Raw genomic sequence first — 9610 nt, 5'->3', positions numbered from 1 at the left:
TCTCTATTAGATAACCCGGAATCCTTATATGCTTTAATTAAACCTTTTTCATGGTCATTTAAAAATTTTCCATGTGCCATTTCACTAAAAATATGAAACATTGAATTTTAAATTTATGAAAAATATTTTTATAAGTCAATTATGAAATTACTTACAATTTAAATTGATTTTTTCAACACCAAAACTAAAAATTATATCTCAAATTTAATAAAACAGAACTGCGTCTATACAAATTTCGCACTCAAATAAATCAAATAACTAAATTTTTTTATATAAAGAAATTATAAAAACAATGATATCAATTATCTTTTAAATATCAATTAACAAACAATGGTATAAATATATCACATACAGAAATTTCTTAATAAAACGTTTAATTAAGTCTCTATAATGAAAAATCTGATAAAAATTGCGTGCGGCTAAGAAAATTTCGTTCACTGTAGTAGTCAATACACAAACAATCATATAAACTTCGTCGCATAGCAAATTACTCATATGCTCTACATATAATATCTGAAGTATATAAAACTTCACCAACATTACCTTTTCTCATAGCATTAAGGTGTTCGAATAGAATATTTTACTGAAGCGAACTTTCTTTATTTTTTAAAAATCTAACTGCTTCAAATAAAGCTGATTTTGTTTTTATTAACTTTAATTTGTTTACAGCTAAATATGAAATATTACAAAATGTGCCATTATGGTTAGCTACAAATGAATAATCATTGAAAATTACTAAAATAAATAATGGAACACCAAGTTTTTACATTTTTGATTGTATGTGCAAACTTTTTTTATTAAGCTGGAAAACAATAACATCGTTATTATCACTTAACAAAGATTGAATATCGTCAAATATAAGTTCGTCCTATTTTAGAAAATCATTTAACTCATCTGGTAAAATGCTTCGAAAACCGCTTGAAGTTACATTTTTTCTAACTTTACTTGCTGGTGTGGCTAAACAACTAGGCGGAATATTTTAAAAACAGATGGTGGGTTTAAAGGTCGTTGCTTCCCATATTTGCTTTCAAAAGGTGCTTCTTTTGGCCAATGCAGTTGACATAATGCTGTATAGTCTGTAACAATAAAACCAGTTCTTGGGATAGCTTCACTACATCTTTTTCTCTCCTCTAGATTCTTCGGGAATTTATAAATTGATACTTTTGTTGTAGTTGAGTATTGATATTTTTGTTGTAGTTGTAATTGATATTGTAGTTGTAGTTGTATAAATTGATATTTTTGTTGTAGTTGAGATAGTTCGACTTGCAAAGAGATACACAGCATTTTAAAGGCATTTTTAAGGCAATTTAATTATTAAAAAAACTTATTGTTCGTTTGACAATATTATTACCTTACAATGTTAACGCCTTGAACCTTACAACATTATCGTCTTGATGTTGGGCTATCTAATTTATAAACCAATCACATTTTAAAGATTTATTAAAAAAACACAAACTTTCGTCTAATGTTAAAAGATGAAAATGTAAACACAGTATTAGGAATTGGCCTTCAGTTTAACAACTTTGTTGCGCGATGTCAAGGCCTTTTATTATAGAAGGCCGCGGTCACACATAATATAATATTCTGAAACTAATAAACAAACATCTAAATTTCTATAAGTAAATTTATTCTTTGATCATTGCCTTCATATCCTATCTTATTTTCATATCATAATCTATAATGGAATTATTTATATAACATATCACAACAATATTATTAAATTTGTGATGTTCAAATATCATATGAACATTCTCTAACATGTTCATATGATATTTGAATATAGTTCTTGAGTATATTATCTGCAAACAATTGACTGATGTAAGTTCTAATGTTGTCAAAAACCAAGCATGCATGCATGGGACACTGCAGTGTCCCACAAAGAAATGCAGGTTTGAAAGTCAAATTTTGTTTTATTAAAAAAAAAATTAAAATAGGGGGGAGATAGGGAGGTTTCTGTAACTTTTTTTAGGATCCAAAACTTTTAACTTTATATATAATAAGGTTCATAAAACTTAAGGGACATACGAAGTACATTGAGGAACAAAAACAGGATATTTACAGAAGCTTTTAAATTTTTAATCTGGAGTACCACAGTGTAATTGGGAATAAAGCCTCTGGGTCCAGTTTTCAAAGTAATATGATCTAAAGTAATATATAAATAAAATAAAATGCTTTAAAATGCATGCAGTTATACATATAACTCCTGATAGTTAATCTACTGGCATCATTTATGGGATCATCCATAAATGATGCCAGTAGATAGAGGGGCAGTGTGAGTTTAACAATAATTGACAATGGGGAGGGATGTTGAGACCAAAATAATGTCAATCAAAAAATTGAATTAAAAAAAAAAAGTAAAATATTTTATTTAAAAAAAAAGTAAAACAATTTATGCTAGCTATGAGCAGGTTTTAGAGGTATTTACACCAACAATGTGGTCTAAAAACTTCTTGCTTTTGTTGCTTAAAACTGTAGAGGATCATAGGAAAAACAATTTAAATTCAGAAATTAGCTTGCTTATCTGAAAGAACAATTTATGTTTTTTTTTTTTACTTTTAGTACTGTTGAGAATAAATGTATAATTGAACCAGAAAAAAAATTGATGGTATATGCATTTTTTATATTATATTAACAATTCAGATATACCATCATAATACGATAACAAAAACTGACATCATTTTCAATGGGAGATGGCAAAAAATTGACTGAGTTTGATAAAGGGTGAAGTTGTTCAATAAACCGGGTCATCATCTGACATCATTATGCATAGATGACCCTACGATTTAGGTAAAATAAGTAATCAATCTGCCATATTTCTCTTTAGAAAGTGTAAGAAAAAAGCATTGTTATGCTGAGAACCTACCTATTGAGCAAGCTTTGACCACCTATTTTATAAATTTGAGAGACAGAAGTGGAAGTGCGAATCACAAAAGAACTAATAACAATGCTCTAAATTGATTTTAACTTTGTAGACTAACATTAATATAGTATTTAGTAATAATAAATGAAGTTTACATGATTTTTATAATTTGTATTTATTTCCATTAATTATCAGTTGTCAGTCTCCATTTTATAAAATGAATTAAAAAACTACTTATTTATAGTATAATAATAATACATAAATACTAGTTTCCTAATGCTATTATCATCACAATGTTAATGGTATTCGTTTTAAAGTGAAATTTTGTATCAATTTTATTGTTTTAATGTTATATTTATATATATATATATATATATATATATATATATATTTATATATATATATATATATATATATATATATATATATATATATATATATATATATATATATATATATATATATATATATATATTATTTTTACTTTATTTACAACACCATTTGATATACAACAAACCCCTACAAAGCTTACAATAATTCAGTTAAGATTCAATCTGAGTTATTGAAATGTAATAAATTTAACATCAATAGAAAAGTAAAGCTGTCATCATTTAAAGTATAAAGGGTGTTATCAAAATATGTTGATAGTAAAATTAAGTTACTAATAAAATCACGTTCAACAATGATAAACATTCTTACTGTAGTAAAATATAGTACTAACTGATAAATTTGAACAAATAAATATAAAATTAACAAAAACAATGAATAAATAAGAACATTAACTTGAACTTTAACTAAATCTTAAATTTGAATTAATTGGTACTAATTTGTTCAAGCATAACCTTAAAAAATAAGTTTTTATAACAAATTATATGTATAACTAGTTATACATATAGTTAACTATCAGGAGTTATATGTATAACTATATGCATTTTAAAGCATATTATTTTATTTAAACATTACTTAGATCATATTACTTTGAAAACTGGACCCAGAGGCTTTATTCTCAATAACACTGTGGTACTCCAGATTTAAAATTAAAAAGTTTCTGTAAATATCCTGTTTTTGTTCCTCAATGTAGTTCGTAAGTCCCTTAAGTCTTAAGGACCTTATTATATCTAAAGTTAAAAGTTTTGGAGCATAAAAAAAGTTACAGAAACCCATCTCCATCCTATTTTTTTCTTTTTTTAATAAAGAAAATTGGGAATTCTTTGACTTTCAAACCTGCATTTCTTTGTGGGACACTGCAGTGTCCCATGCATGCAAGATTGGTTTTTGACAACATTTCAACTTGCATCAGTTAATTGTTTGCAAATAATTTACTCAAGATCTATATTCAAATAACTATTATATTATCCTAATAATACGTCTATTTGCACAAATCTTAATCTTATTTCTATAAAGAAAGATAAAAATTATTCGTGGTATTTACATACTTGCTTGCCATTCTCTTTATTAATATAAAATATTTTCACACAATATAAACGTAACGCAATGCAATGTCGATTTAAAATTTTTTTTTTTAGTTTCTAGCTTTTAAATTAATTCCCATGCAAATCCCACAGGAAACCCACGTGGGATTTCCCATGTGTGTAAATACCATATGGTTCCCACATGTAATATGGTTTAAGGTGACAAATTTCCATACCACATGGGAAAATCCGTCCCACGTAAATCCCATCAATCCCACACGGAACCCACGCGGAACCCATGTGGGACGCGGTTTTATTTTTCACTGGGAACGTGTTGATGACTTGGAACGTTCCGGACGACCATCGACTTCGATTGATGATCGCCATGTCAACAAAATCAAAGAATTGGTGCTTGCAAATTGTCGGTTAACCATTCGAGACCTTGTTGACATGGTTGGAATATCATTTGGGTCGGTGCAAGCAATTTTGAAGGATCATTTGGGCCTCAGAAGACTCAAATCACGCTTGGTGCCGAAATTTCTCAATTTCTGTGAAAAAGAGCGACTATCAAGACGTCTAAAAACAAATTATTACTGGCGATGAGACTTGGGTCTACGCATACGACCCTGAAACAACCGACCAATCGAGTGAATACCGTGAAAAAGGCGAGCCGAGATCGAAGCAACCACGTCAAAGTCGCTCAAAAATCAAGGTCATGTTGACTGTTTTCTTTGATTATTGTGGTGTCGTGCACTACGAATTCCTTCCAACTGGCCAACTGCGACGTTTGCGTGAAGCTATTCGCAAAAAGAGACCGGAATTATGGGCCAATAACTCTTGGATTTTTGCACCACGATAATGCGCCTTCGCACACAGCACTGGTTCTTCGTGAGTTTTTCGCCAAAAACTCTACCCATGTTGCTCCATAACCACCGTATTCGCCCGACTTAGCACCGTGTGACTTCTGGCTGTTCCCAAAGCTCAAGAGACCACTCCGGGGAAATCGTTTTGAGTCCATTGAAGAGATCCAACGTGAATCGGCACGCGCATTGAAGGCTATCCCTACCGAGGACTTTTCGGCATGCTTCGAAGACTGGAAAAAACGTTGGCAAAAGTGCATTGGGGCCGGGGGGGATTATTTTGAGGGGGACGATACAGATTTGGAAGAATAAATAAAGATTTTTCATTTTATAAAAAAATTCACCTTACTTTTTGATCACAGTAGTATATATGTAAATTATGTTAGTGTATTTTACAAATAGAGTGCTCAATGTTCTTAATGAACAGAGCAATAATAAATTAGTAAAAAACACTTATCTAACTTTTATCTTCTACTTTAAGTTTCACAATTGCTGGATCATCAGGAAGAGTTCTTCCTGATCATGATCCCGTACTCTTCCTGATGATCCAGCAATTTATATATATATATATATATATATATATATATATATATATATATATATATATATATATATATATATATATATATATATATATATATATGTAAATTATATATATTATAGCTGAAGATAAAAATTATATACACTTATCTAACTTTTATCTTCAGCTTTAAGTTTCACCATTGCTGGATCATCAGGAATAGTACTCTTCATGATGATCCAGCAATGGTGAAACTTAAAGTTGAAGAGAAAAGTTAGATAAGTGTAATTTACTAATTTATATAATATATAAATTAGTAAAATACACTTATCTAACTTTTCTCTTCAACTTTATATATATATATATATATACATATATATATATATATATATATATATATATATATATATATATATATATATATATATATATATATATATATATATATATATATATATATACATATATATATATATATATATATATATATATATATATATATATATATATATATATATATTATATGTCCTAAACCCAAACAGTTTGAGTCAAGTCACCTTCGTTTTACTTAATGAGCCAAATGTAATAAAAACCTGCTAATGCGGCAAAATAAAAAAATAATAGATAGAGATAACATGTCTAACTAAATTAGGAAACGAGCAGCTGATAGAAAAGAGCTTCAAAATGTTGCAAAGAAATGCAGATCCTTAGCTGGATACTTTAGGTAAAAAAAATAATTTGATCTTTTTTAAAAAATAATTAGTTTGATTAGTTTGATATTAATTAGATATAGATATATATATATTATCTATATGTTGAATTTTTTTATGATAGTACTTTTTTATTACTTGTTTTTTATTGTAATGTTTACGCGAGTTTTTTTAATTTTGGTATAATTTAAAATCTGAAAGTTTATTATTAATTACTAACGTTTCAAGTATTTTTTATTATCGACTGTTCTCAAAATGTAACCGATAAAACATTACATTAAAAGAACGTGATTTTAAAGAAGAAGAAAAACGAAATGATTTTGACGAACTCTTGCGCGGAAAACAAGAATTATCAACACATGAAATACACAAAATGTTTACGAATAACTTAAACAGAAAATACATTTTCAATTTCCCAAAACACTAAAACATGGTTGCAACCGCGCTTGTAAAGAAGAATATTTACATAAATGGAGTTGTCTACAGCAAAAGTGAAGACGCATGTATGCAGTAGACTTACTGCATATACTGCACTTTATTTCTAAAACAGGATTAAAAAAAAATTTAGGAGCTTTTGTTAACCGTGGATATAAGGAAAGGCACAATGTTTTAGAGAAACAAAAACTACATATAGGCAATAGATACCATAAAGAAGCTATCGAACAAGCTAATGGCATTTGTTGTAGTTTTGAATATCCAAGACCAACCATTCCATTACAAAACAATAGCACTTTAAAAACTGTGTTACGATGGCGCACCAAACATGCAATCTGTAAAAAAGGTCTTGCCGGCTATATTTTAATAGGATCACCAAAAGAAACTGTAACACATTGTATCTCACATAATTTGAATTTATCAATTGCTGCAATATCAAAAATACCAATCATTGATAACATTTTGGAGTTATGCAGAAATATGTCCATTTATTTCATCAAAAGAAAAAAGAGTGCTTGCTGGAGCATGTTGCAGAGATCCGTTGTAAATCAACTGAAAGAAAAAAGATTTTGAGTGAGATGTGCAAAACAAGATGGTCAGAAAGAGATGCCGCATATGAACACTTTTATTTAGCTACACCATTTATGGCAGAAGCATTTGAGATTATTTTCACTCTAATATATGGCACAGTTCAATATAGAGTTTAGTATGGATTGGGACGCACAAGGAAAAAGAGAGGTCAACTCACTCCTTAATGCACTCACTAAGTTCGAATTCATAATTGGTATTATAACTTTGTACCGCTTACTTCACCCGTTGTCGTATATAACAGAGAGGTTATAAGGGCGCACAACTGATATTGTGTATACATACAATAACATTCAAGAAACAATCGACGATTTGAACCATCTACGGAAAAATGTTGAAAAAGAAACTTACGCAATTTACCAACAAGCCACTCGTATGGCAAGTAAATTATTTGTAGAATTCCTGTTTTACTATAATTAAATACTAAGAGTAAACAAAATTGTTTACTCTTAGTATTTAATTATAGTTATTTATTATTGATGTGGAAATTATTGTCCTATCATATAATTTTTCAATAGTTGTATTTTTATATAGTTGCTACTTTTTGTTTTGGGTAATTTTTTTTTCTTTAGCCAATTAAAAACAAACAATTAGTAAGTTAGTTTGAATTGTTTAGATGTTTTGTCATTTAAAAATATTTATGTGCTGCATTAGTTTCAGCGATACAATTACAATCCTGCAAATGCAAACCTGTTTTGTATAATGCCAGAGTAGAATAGTTTAATAAACAAAAAATGACTTAATTTGCACCATTTCTTGCTACAAAGATGATGAATCTGATATTGAGGCTGTTGACTATTATATGAAAAAAAAACCAACTTGCTGCAGATATTGTCTCTGTAGAGTCACAATTTTATTAATTTAACTCCCCAAAAATTGTAAAAACTCATCGTAAGTGCTGTGACTTGCAAAAACTCATTACAAGTGCTGTGATTTACAAAAGTTCGTCGCAATTGCTGTGATTTCCAAAGGTTCATTGCAATTGCTGTGACTTGCAAAACTCATCGCAAGTGCTGTGACTTGCAAAAACTCATTGTATGTGCTGTGACTTGCAAAAACTCATTGTTGGTGCTGTGACTTGCAAAAATTCATTGCAAGTGGTATAACTTTCATAAACTCAAAGCAAGTACTGTGACTTGTAAAAATACAATGCAAGTACTGTGACTTAAAATTTTTGATAAACAGATGTGGCTTACCTTTACTTGGTGTCTATTGTTAAAAATGATCCTAAATAATTTCATTAATGGAATTTATCATTGTTATCATTTACTAAAAGCCAAGACAATACTATATAAAATAAAACGTTAAAATAATCAAACGTTATTTTTTGGTAATAACATTTTATGCTTTTTTTAGTTTGAAATTAAACTTTTGTGAAGCACTGTATGAAAGGTTAAAAGATTTATAAAATTTGGTAAATCCCTTGATTTTATTGCCTTTTTTACCACTATTGGCAGATAATAGAAATCCCTCAGTATTAAAAGAATGTTTTAGTAGTTTATTCTACAATTAATCAAAATGTTTCTTTCGAAAATTCGTTACACTTATTTGGGGTGGGGAGGGGACAGACGCCATCTGTCTTATGACCATGAATGCACCACTAATGTATCTTTAAATCTAGTAAAATATGTATTTACTTCTTTTTTGTTGTACTTTAAATAATCAATCAGATATTTCAAGAATTAAAGCATTTTTTGATATTATAGTACATCAACATATCTACTATGACTTTTACATTCATCTCCCACATTTGGTAGGTGTCTGGTATGAATTTTTTTATTTCAATTTATATATATTTTTTAATTTATTATTCTAATTTTGAAAATGGTAGTTGCATGTTTTTATCATTATTTTCAGGTCAAGTGGGGAAGGGCGGCGCATACGCTCCTCCCATAATATAAACACCACTTGTATACGTAAAATCTTGTATAACATAATTTTATACTGTATACTAATTTTACTCATTTTATTAAAGATAAAAATATTTATAAAATCAAGTCATTTTTGATACAAGGGTGTATAAAACCATCACCACTACACCCACCTCTATTGCTAACATACACCTCTCATAAATTTTGGTGGTTTAGTATAAATTTATAACAATTTTTTTGTATATTCATATTGCTTATGTCTTACAAATTATTTTTTTTTGAAAAAAGTGTTCAGTGTTGCGCGCGATTGCGCACGTATTTAACTCTTTTACGCTTCTAATTTATTCTTATATA

The 9610-nt window shown here is 28.7% G+C and overlaps 1 long non-coding RNA gene across 1 annotated transcript in view; it reads right to left on the bottom strand.

Annotated features, from left to right (window-relative positions):
• LOC136090707 (uncharacterized) overlaps positions 1-4503 on the bottom strand; it is a 6754-nt gene extending 2251 nt beyond the window's left edge. Inside the window, exon 1 of the long non-coding RNA XR_010643657.1 lies at positions 4293-4503. This is a non-coding gene — a long non-coding RNA (uncharacterized LOC136090707). The remainder of the gene's footprint in view (positions 1-4292) is intronic.
• Positions 4504-9610: the final 5107 nt, after the last annotated feature.

This window comes from Hydra vulgaris, chromosome 14 (assembly GCF_038396675.1).
Source record: "Hydra vulgaris chromosome 14, alternate assembly HydraT2T_AEP".
Lineage (NCBI taxonomy): Eukaryota > Metazoa > Cnidaria > Hydrozoa > Anthoathecata > Hydridae > Hydra > Hydra vulgaris.
Note: the sequence above shows the minus strand (reverse complement) of the source record. Positions and strands in the feature narration are given on the sequence as shown.